This window comes from Hypanus sabinus (assembly GCF_030144855.1).
Source record: "Hypanus sabinus isolate sHypSab1 chromosome X1 unlocalized genomic scaffold, sHypSab1.hap1 SUPER_X1_unloc_6, whole genome shotgun sequence".
NCBI classification, from domain to species: Eukaryota; Metazoa; Chordata; class Chondrichthyes; order Myliobatiformes; family Dasyatidae; genus Hypanus; species Hypanus sabinus.
Window position 1 is genome coordinate 923,065 of NW_026778975.1, and position 10,671 is coordinate 933,735.

Here is a 10,671-nt window from a genome sequence, read left to right on the forward strand (position 1 = left end):
CTAATAGCGAAATTTCAAAAACTGCCCTCACCAACATGGCTATCAGACACCGGAAGAATCGACCTCACCACCATGGCTGCTGGAAAACCACAGTGGAAGAACTGCCCTCACCAACATGGCTATCAGACACAGGAATAATTGACCTCACCACCATGGCTGCTGGAAAACCACAGTGGAAGAACTGCCCTCACCAACATGGCTATCAGACACAGGAATAATCGACCTCACCACCATGGCTGCTGGAAAACCACAGTGGAAGAACTGCCCTCACCAACATGCCATATAATGGTTAGTATTCCAATGTGGATTTATGCAGTATGCCCACAAGAAAATGAATCTCTGGGCAGGAGATGGCGACGTATAAGTAGTTTTTGATAATAAATTTACTTTTAAGATTGAAAGCCAGAGAGTTGGGAAGTGATGTTGCCATTAATGACGCCTCGGGCCCAGATGCAGAGGATGGGAAGGAATGGAAGGAGAAGGGAAGGGGACAGGGACCCAGATAGGCTAAGGACAAAGCTTTATTGGAGATAAAGTACTGAGTTCGACATCCTCATCCATTTACACACTGATTTCCACTCACACCACGGCCAATGTCAGGCAGGTGGACCACCTGTGGCGCAGAGTACCCGGCCCATCGAGAGGATTAATGAAGGGGTGCCGGACTGTTCTCCACAGCACACCCTGTCCTTTACTTTTTGCTTTAGCTATAGAACCCTTAGCAATAGCACTTGGAGAATCTAAGGACATTTCTGGTGTGCTAAGGAAAGGTATGTCTCATAAAATTTCATTATACGCTGATGATATTTTACTTTTTATCTCTAACACTGAAACTTCTTTACCTTTGGTTCTTTCTTTAGTCTCCCAGTTTAGTTCTTTTTCAGGATATAAAGCTGAAACTACATAAAAGTGAGCTATTTCCTTTGAATGACCTAATTTCATCAAATGCCAAATTTCCGTTCAAAGTTGTTACAAGTCAATTTACATATCTAGGTGTAACAATTACTAAAACCTTCAAGAATTTATTTAAAGAAAACTTAAACCCTTTATTGAATTATGTGAAAAAGACACTTTCTAAATGGTCCCCTCTTTCTTTATCCCTAATTGGCCGAATTAATTCGATTAAAATGAAGATTCTTCCTAAATTTTTATATCTTTTTCAGGCCTTACCTATTTTTATTCCTAAGACGTACTTTGATTCTTTAGATTCAATTTTAACCTCTTATATTTGGAATAATAAACAAGCTTGTTTAAGTAAAGTTTACTTACAAAGAAATAAAGAGATGGATGGACTAGCCCTACCCAATTTTAGGTTTTACTATTGGGCTGCCAATATAAGGAATATTACTATTTGGTCCTATTATATTTATCATAAAGATTGCTCATCATGGGTCTCCTTAGAAGTCAATTCTGTAAAAAATTCCTCTATTGTCTCTCTTCTTGGATCATACTCTTCTTTTTCAGCAAATAAAACAACAGATAATATAATTGTTAAGCAAACTTTAAGGATCTGGTCTCAATTTAGAAAATTTTTTGGATTAGCAAATTTTTCATTATCATCTCCCATTCTCCTTAATTATTTTTTTATCCCTTCCATGACTGACAAAGTCTTTAAAGATTGGGACGAACTAGGTATTAAGTGTTTTTGGGACCTGTTTACCTCAGGATCTCTTGCTTCATTTGACCAATTGTCAAATAAATTTGCACTCCCAAATCACATTTTTACAGATATCTTCAAATGAGAGATTTTCTACGTTTCCAATTAGCTACTTTTCCTATAGGTCCTGATAAAAATTTACTAGATCATCTTTTAAATTTAAAACCTTTTGTTTATGGTTCTATTACCAGTATCTATAACTTGTTGATTTATTCTAGACAAGACTTTTTTTGTGGGTCTCTGGGGGTGAGGTGTGAGGTCTCAGGGGATGAGGTGTGGGGGGTCTCGGGGGGGTGAGCTGTGGGGGTCTCTGGGGGGTGAGGTGTGGGGTCTCTGGGGGTGAGGTGTGGGGTCTCTGGGGGTGAGGTGTGGGGTCTCAGGGGGTGAGCTGTGGGGGGTGAGGTGTGGGGTCTCGGGGGGTGGGGTCTCTGGGGGTGTGTGGGATCTCGGGGGGAGGTGTCGGGGGTCTCTGGGGGGTGAGGAGTGGGGTCTCTGGGGAGTGTGTGGGGGTCTCGGGGGGTGAGGTGTGGGGGTCACTGGGGGGTGAGGTGTGGGGTCTCAGGGGGGGAGCTGTGGGGTCTCGGGGGTGAGGTGTGGGGTCTCTGGGGGTGAGGTGTGAGGTCGGGGGGTGAGGTGTGGGGGTCGGGGGAGTGAGGTGAGGGGTCTCAGGGGGGTGAGGAGGGGTCTCGGGCGGGTGAGATGAGGGGTCGCGGGGGGTGAGGTGTGGGGGGTCTTGGGGAGAGCTGTGGGGTCTCGGGGGGGGGGAGTGAGGTGTGGGGACCCAGTGATGTGAAGTGTAGGTGTCAGGGGGGCGGGGGGGGGTGTTAGTTGTGCGGTCACAGGAAGGTGAGGGGTGGGGACGGGGAGGTGTGTGGGGGTCTCTGGGGGGTGAGCTGCGGGGTCTCGGGGGGGAGGTGTGGGGGATCTTGGGGAGAGCTGTGGGGTCTCGGGGGGGAGGTGAGGGGTCTCGGGGGGGGGAGTGAGGTGAGGGGACCCAGTGGGGTGAAGTGTAGGTGTCAGGGGGGCGGGGGGGGTGTTAGTTGTGTGGCCACAGGAAGGTGAGGGGTGGGGACCCAGTGAGGTGAGCGGTCTCAGGCAAGTGAGTTGTGGGGGTCTCGGGGGGGGGAGAGGTGTTGGGGTCTCCGGGGGGTGAGGTGTGAGGTCTCAGGGTGTGTGGGGGGTCTCCGGGGGGTGAGGTGTGGGGTCTCTGGGGGTGAGGTGTGGGGTCTTGGGGAGTGAGGTGTGGTGGGTTTTGGTGAGATGTGGGGGGTCTCCGGGGGGTGAGGTGTGGGGTCTCTGGGGGGTGTGTGGGGGTCACTGGGGGGGTGTGTGGGGTCTCAGGGGATGAGCTGTGGGGTCTCGGGGGGTGAGGTGTGGGGTCTCTGGGGGTGAGGTGTGAGGTCTCGGGGGTGAGGTGTGGGGGTCTCGGGGGAGTGAGGTGAGGGTTCTCGGGGGGGTGAGGTGAGGGGTCTCAGGGGGTGAGGTGTGGGGGTCTCGGGGGTGAGGTGTGGGGGTCTCGGGGGAGTGAGGTGAGGGTTCTCAGGGGGGTGAGGTGAGGGGTCTCAGGGGGTGAGGTGTGGGGGTCTCGGGGTGAGGTGTGGGGTCTCGGAGGGTGAGGTGTGGGGTCTCGGGGTTGTGTGGGGGTCTCGGGGGTTGAGGTGTGGGGTCTCGGGGTTGTGTGGGGGTATCGGGGGTGAGGTGTGGGGTCTTGGGGAGTGAGGTGTGGTGGGTTTTGGTGAGGTGTGGGGGGTTTTGGGGGGTGTCTGGGGGTCTCTTGGGGTAAGGTGTGGGGTCTCGGGGGGTGTGTGGGGGTCTCGGGGGGTGAGGTGTGGTGGGTTTTGATGAGGTGTGGGGGGCCTCGGGGGGTGAGGTGTGGGGTCTCGGGGTGAGGTGTGGGGCCTCGGGGGGTGAGGTGTGGAGGTCTCGGGGTGAGGTGTGGGGTCTCAGGGGGAATGAGGTGAGGGGTGTCGGGCAGGTGAATTGTGGGGGTCTTGGGGGGGGGGGAGTGAGGTGAGGGGACCCAGTGGGGTGAAGTGTAGGTGTCAGGGGGGTGGGGGGGTGTTAGTTGTGCGGTGACAGGAAGGTGAGGGGTGGGGTCTCAGGGAGGTGAGCGGTGGGGGTCTCGGGGGGTGAGATGTGGGGTCTTGGGGAGTGAGGTGTGGTGGGTTTTGGTGAGGTGTGGGGGGTCTCGGGGTGAGGTGTGGGGTCTCTTGGGGTAAGGTGTGGGGTCTCGGGGGGTGTGTGGGGGTCTCGGTGGGTGAGGTGTGGTGGGTTTTGATGAGGTGTGGGGGGCCTCGGGGGGTGAGGTGTGGGGGTCTCAGGGGAGGTGTGGGGGGTCTCGGGGGGTGAGGTGTGGTGGGTTTTGGTGAGGTGTAGGGGGTCTTGCTGGGAGGTGTGGGGGTCTCATGGGGGTGTGTGGTCTTGGGGAGAGCTGTGGAGTCTCGGGGGGGTGAGGTGAGTGGTCTCGGGGGGGGGGAGTGAGGTGAGGGGACCAGTGATGTGTAGTGTAGGTCTCAGGGGGGCGGGGGGTGTTAGATGTGCGGTCACAGGAAGGTGAGCTGTGGGGTCTGGGGGGGGTGAGGTGAGGTGTGGGGACCCAGTGAGGTGGTGTAGGTGTCAGGGGGGCAGGGGGGTGTTAGTTGTCCGGTGACAGGAAGGTGAGGGGTGGTGACTTGGGGAGGTGAGGTGGGGTGGGGTCTGGGGGAGGTGTGTGGGGGTCTCAGGGGGGAGTGAGGTGAGGGGTGGGGTCTCGGGGGGGAGTGAGGTGAGGGGACCCAGTGAGGTGGTGTAGGTGTCAGGGGGCGGGGGGGTGTTAGTTGTGCGGTGACAGGAAGGTGAGGGGTGGTGTCTGGGGGGGGTGAGGTGAGGTGTGGGGACTGGGGGAGGTGAATTGTAGGGGTCTCGGGGGGGAGTGAGGTGAGGGGTGGGGTCTCGGGGGGGAGTGAGGTGAGGGGTGTCGGGCAGGTGAGCTGTGGGGTCTCGGGGGGGGAGTGAGGTGTGGGGACCCAGTGGGGTGAAGTGTAGGTGTCAGGGGGGCGGGGGGTGTTAGCTGTGCGGTGACAGGAAGGTGAGGGGTGGGGTCTGGGGGGAGTGAGGTGGGGTGGGGTCTGGGGGAGGTGTGTGGGGGTCTCAGGGGGGGGTGTGAGGGGGGTCTTGGGGAGAGCTGCGGGGGTCTCGGGGGGGAGTGAGGTGAGGGGACCCAGTTGGGTGAAGTGTAGGTGTCAGGGGGGCGGGGGGGGTGTTAGTTGTGCGGTGACAGGAAGGTGAGGGGTGGGGGTCTCGGGGGGTGAGATGTGGGGGTCTCGGGGGGGGAGTGAGGTGAGGGGTGTCGGGCAGGTGAATTGTGGGGGTCTCGGGGGGGAGTGAGGTGAGGGGTGTCGGGCAGGTGAGGGGTGGGGACTCGGGGGGGGGGAGTGAGGTGAGGGGACCCGGGCAGGTGAATTGTGGGGGTCTCGGGGGGGGAGTGAGGTGAGGGGACCCAGTGGGGTGAAGGGTAGTTGTCAGGGGTTGTCAGGTGTTAGTTGTGCGGTGATAGGAAGGTGAGGGGTGGGGACTCGGGGGGAGTGAGGTGAGGGGTGTCGGGCAGGTGAATTGTGGGGGTCTCGGGGGGTGAGGGGACCCAGTGGGGTGAAGGGTAGTTGTCAGGTAGTTGTCAGGTGTTAGTTGTGCGGTGATAGGAAGGTGAGGGGTGGGGACTCGGGGGGAGTGAGGTGAGGGGTGTCGGGCAGGTGAATTGTGGGGGTCTCGGGGGGGAGCTGCGGGGTCTCGGGGGGGAGGTGTGGGGGATCTTGGGGAGAGCTGTGGGGTCTCGGGGGGGAGGTGAGGGGTCTCGGGGGGGGAGTGAGGTGAGGGGACCCAGTGGGGTGAAGTGTAGGTGTCAGGGGGGCGGGGGGGTGTTAGTTGTGTGGCCACAGGAAGGTGAGGGGTGGGGACCCAGTGAGGTGAGCGGTCTCAGGCAGGTGAGTTGTGGGGGTCTCGGGGGGGGAGAGGTGTTGGGGTCTCCGGGGGGTGAGGTGTGAGGTCTCAGGGTGTGTGGGGGGTCTCCGGGGGGTGAGGTGTGGGGTCTCTGGGGGTGAGGTGTGGGGTCTTGGGGAGTGTGGTGGGTTTTGGTGAGATGTGGGGGGTCTCCGGGGGGTGAGGTGTGGGGTCTCTGTGGGGTGTGTGGGGGTCACTGGGGGGTGTGTGGGGTCTCAGGGGGTGAGCTGTGGGGTCTCGGGGGGTGAGGTGTGGGGTCTCTGGGGGTGAGGTGTGAGGTCTCGGGGGTGAGGTGTGGGGGTCTCGGGGGAGTGAGGTGAGGGTTCTCGGGGGGGGGTGAGGTGAGGGGTCTCAGGGGGTGAGGTGTGGGGGTCTCGGGGGTGAGGTGTGGGGGTCTCGGGGGAGTGAGGTGAGGGTTCTCGGGGGGTGAGGTGAGGGGTCTCAGGGGGTGAGGTGTGGGGTCTCGGGGTTGTGTGGGGGTCTCGGGGGTTGAGGTGTGGGGTCTCGGGGTTGTGTGGGGGTATCGGGGGTGAGGTGTGGGGTCTTGGGGAGTGAGGTGTGGTGGGTTTTGGTGAGGTGTGGGGGGTCTTGGGGGGTGTCTGGGGGTCTCTTGGGGTAAGGTGTGGGGTCTCGGGGGGTGTGTGGGGGTCTCGGGGGGTGAGGTGTGGTGGGTTTTGATGAGGTGTGGGGGGCCTCGGGGGGTGAGGTGTGGGGTCTCGGGGTGAGGTGTGGGGCCTCGGGGGGTGAGGTGTGGAGGTCTCGGGGTGAGGTGTGGGGTCTCAGGGGGAGTGAGGTGAGGGGTGTCGGGCAGGTGAATTGTGGGGGTCTCGGGGGGGGGGAGTGAGGTGAGGGGACCCAGTGGGGTGAAGTGTAGGTGTCAGGGGGGTGGGGGGGTGTTAGTTGTGCGGTGACAGGAAGGTGAGGGGTGGGGTCTCAGGGAGGTGAGCGGTGGGGGTCTCGGGGGGTGAGATGTGGGGTCTTGGGGAGTGAGGTGTGGTGGGTTTTGGTGAGGTGTGGGGGGTCTCGGGGTGAGGTGTGGGGTCTCTTGGGGTAAGGTGTGGGGTCTCGGGGGGTGTGTGGGGGTCTCGGTGGGTGAGGTGTGGTGGGTTTTGATGAGGTGTGGGGGGCCTCGGGGGGTGAGGTGTGGGGGTCTCAGGGGAGGTGTGGGGGGTCTCGGGGGGTGAGGTGTGGTGGGTTTTGGTGAGGTGTAGGGGGTCTTGCTGGGAGGTGTGGGGGTCTCGTGGGGGTGTGTGGTCTTGGGGAGAGCTGTGGAGTCTCGGGGGGGTGAGGTGAGTGGTCTTGGGGGGGGGGAGTGAGGTGAGGGGACCCAGTGATGTGTAGTGTAGGTCTCAGGGGGGCGGGGGGTGTTAGATGTGCGGTCACAGGAAGGTGAGCTGTGGGGTCTGGGGGGGGTGAGGTGAGGTGTGGGGACCCAGTGAGGTGGTGTAGGTGTCAGGGGGGCAGGGGGGTGTTAGTTGTCCGGTGACAGGAAGGTGAGGGGTGGTGACTTGGGGAGGTGAGGTGGGGTGGGGTCTGGGGGAGGTGTGTGGTGGTCTCAGGGGGGAGTGAGGTGAGGGGTGGGGTCTCGGGGGGGAGTGAGGTGAGGGGACCCAGTGAGGTGGTGTAGGTGTCAGGGGGCGGGGGGGTGTTAGTTGTGCGGTGACAGGAAGGTGAGGGGTGGTGTCTGGGGGGGGTGAGGTGAGGTGTGGGGACTGGGGGAGGTGAATTGTAGGGGTCTCGGGGGGGGAGTGAGGTGTGGGCACCCAGTGGGGTGAAGTGTAGGTGTCAGGGGGGCGGGAGGTGTTAGCTGTGCGGTGACAGGAAGGTGAGGGGTGGGGTCTGGGGGGAGTGAGGTGGGGTGGGGTCTGGGGGAGGTGTGTGGGGGTCTCAGGGGGGGGTGTGAGGGGGGTCTTGGGGAGAGCTGCGGGGGTCTCGGGGGGGAGTGAGGTGAGGGGACCCAGTGAGGTGGTGTAGGTGTCAGGGGGCGGGGGGGTGTTAGTTGTGCGGTGACAGGAAGGTGAGGGGTGGTGTCTGGGGGGGGTGAGGTGAGGTGTGGGGACTGGGGGAGGTGTGTGGGGGTCTCTGGGGGGTGAGGTGTGGGGTCTCAGGGGGGTGAGGTGAGGGGGGTCTTGGGGAGAGCTGTGGGGGTCTCGGGGAGTGAGGTGAGGGGTGTCGGGCAGGTGAATTGTGGGGGTCTCGGGGGGGAGTGAGGTGAGGGGACCCAGTGGGGTGAAGTGTAGGTGTCACGGGGGCGGGGGGAGTGAGGTGAGGGGTGTCGGGCAGGTGAGGGGTGGGGACTCGGGGGGGGGGGAGTGAGGTGAGGGGACCCGGGCAGGTGAATTGTGGGGGTCTCGGGGGGGGAGTGAGGTGAAGGGACCCAGTGGGGTGAAGGGTAGGTGTCAGGGGGGCGGGGGGGGGGGTGTTAGTTGTGCGGTGACAGGAAGGTGAGGGGTGGGGACTCGGGGGAAGTGAGGTGAGGGGTGTCGGGCAGGTGAATTGTGGGGGTCTCGGGGGGGGAGTGAGGTGAGGGGTGTCGGGCAGGTGAGGTGAGGGGACACAGTGGGGTGAAGTGTAGGTGTCAGGGGAGTGGGGGGGGTGTTAGTTGTGCGGTGACAGGAAGGTGAGGGGTGGGGTCTGGGGGGGGTGAGGTGAGGGGGGTCTTGGGGAGAGCGGTGGGGGTCTCGGGGGGAGAGAGGTGAGGGGACCCGGGCAGGTGAATTGTGGGGGTATCGGGGGGGGGGGAGTGAGGTGAGGGGACCCAGTGAGGTGAAGTGTAGGTGTCAGGGTGGCGGGGGGGGGGTGTTAGTTGTGCGGTGACAGGAAGGTGAGGGGTGGGGTCTCGGGGGGAGTGAGGTGAGGGGTGTCGGGCAGGTGAATTGTGGGGGTCTCGGGGGGGGGAAGTGAGGTGAGGGGACCCAGTGGGGTGAAGTGTAGGTGTCACGGGGCGGGGAGGGTGTTAGTTGTGCGGTGACAGGAAGGTGAGGGGTGGGGTCTGGGGGAGAGCTGTGGGGGTCTCGGGGGGGGTGAGGTGAGGGGTGTCGGGCAGGTGAATTGTGGGGGTCTCGGGGGGGGGAGTGAGGTGAGGGGACCCAGTGGGGTGGTGTAGGTGTCACGGGGGCGGGGGGGGGTGTTAGTTGTGCGGTGACAGGAAGGTGAGGGGTGGGGGTCTCGGGGGGGGGGGAGTGAGGTGAGGGGACCCGGGCAGGTGAATTGTGGGGGTCTCGGGGGGGGGGGAGTGAGGTGAGGGGGACCCAGTGGGGTGAAGTGTAGGTGTCAGGGGGGCGGGGGGGGGTGTTAGTTGTGCGGTGACAGGAAGGTTAGGGGGTGGGGGTCTTGGGGGGTGAGATGTGGGGGTCTCGGGGGGGGAGTGAGGTGAGGGGTGTCGGGCAGGTGAGGTGAGGGGACCCAGTGGGGTGAAGTGTAGGTGTCAGGGGAGTGGGGGGGGTGTTAGTTGTGCGGTGACAGGAAGGTGAGGGGTGGGGTCTGGGGGGGGTGAGGTGAGGGGGGTCTTGGGGAGAGCGGTGGGGGTCTCGGGGGGAGAGAGGTGAGGGGACCCGGGCAGGTGAATTGTGGGGGTATCGGGGGGGGGGAGTGAAGTGAGGGGACCCAGTGAGGTGAAGTGTAGGTGTCAGGGTGGCGGGGGGGGGTGTTAGTTGTGCGGTGACAGGAAGGTGAGGGGTGCGGTCTCGGGGGGGAGTGAGGTGAGGGGTGTCGGGCAGGTGAATTGTGGGGGTCTCGGGGGGGGGAAGTGAGGTGAGGGGACCCAGTGGGGTGAAGTGTAGGTGTCACGGGGGCGGGGAGGTGTTAGTTGTGCGGTGACAGGAAGGTGAGGGGTGGGGTCTGGGGGAGAGCTGTGGGGGTCTCGGGGGGGGTGAGGTGAGGGGTGTCGGGCAGGTGAATTGTGGGGGTCTCGGGGGGGGGAGTGAGGTGAGGGGACCCAGTGGGGTGAAGTGTAGGTGTCACGGGGGCGGGGGGGGGTGTTAGTTGTGCTGTGACAGGAAGGTGAGGGGTGGGGGTCTCGGGGGGGGGAGTTGAGGTGAGGGGACCCGGGCAGGTGAATATTGTGGGGGTCTCGGGGGGGGGGGGGAGTGAGGTGAGGGGACCCAGTGGGGTGAAGTGTAGGTGTCAGGGGGGCGGGGGGGGTGTTAGTTGTGCGGTGACAGGAAGGTGAGGGGTGGGGACTCGGGGGGGGGGAGTGAGGTGAGGGGACCCAGTGGGGTGAAGTGTAGGTGTCTCGGGGGGGGGGGGGAGTGAGGTGAGGGGTGTCGGGCAGGTGAGGGGTGGGGACTCGGGGGGGGGAGTGAGGTGAGGGGACCCAGTGGGGTGAAGTGTAGGTGTCAGGGGGGCGGGGGGGGGGTCTTAGTTGTGCGGTGACAGGAAGGTGAGGGGTGGGGTCTCGGGGGGGAGTGAGGTGAGGGGTGTCGGGCAGGTGAATTGTGGGGGTCTCGGGGGGGGGAGTGAGGTGAGGGGACCCAGTGGGGTGAAGTGTAGGTGTCAGGGGGGCGGGGGGGGTGTTAGTTGTGCGGTGACAGGAAGGTGAGGGGTGGGGACTCGGGGGGGGGGTGAGGTGTGGGGACCCAGTGGGGTGAAGTGTAGGTGTCAGGGGGGCGGGGGGTGTTAGTTGTGCGGTGACAGGAAGGTGAGGGGTGGGGACTCGGGGGGGGGAGTGAGGTGAGGGGACCCAGTGAGGTGGTGTAGGTGTCTGGAGGGCGGGGGGGTGTTAGTTGTGCGGTGACAGGAAGGTGAGGGGTGGGGACTCGGGGGGGGGAGTGAGGTGAGGGGACCCAGTGAGGTGGTGTAGGTGTCTGGAGGGCGGGGGGGTGTTAGTTGTGCGGTGACAGGAAGGTGAGGGGTGGGGACTCGGGTCGGGGAGTGAGGTGAGGGGACCCAGTGGGGTGAAGTGTAGGTGTCAGGGGGGCGGGGGGGTGTTAGTTGTGCGGTGACAGGAAGGTGAGGGGTGGGGACTCGGGGGGGAGTGAGGTGTGGGGACCCAGTGGCGTGAAGTGTAGGTGTCAGGGGGGCGGGAGGGTGTTAGTTGT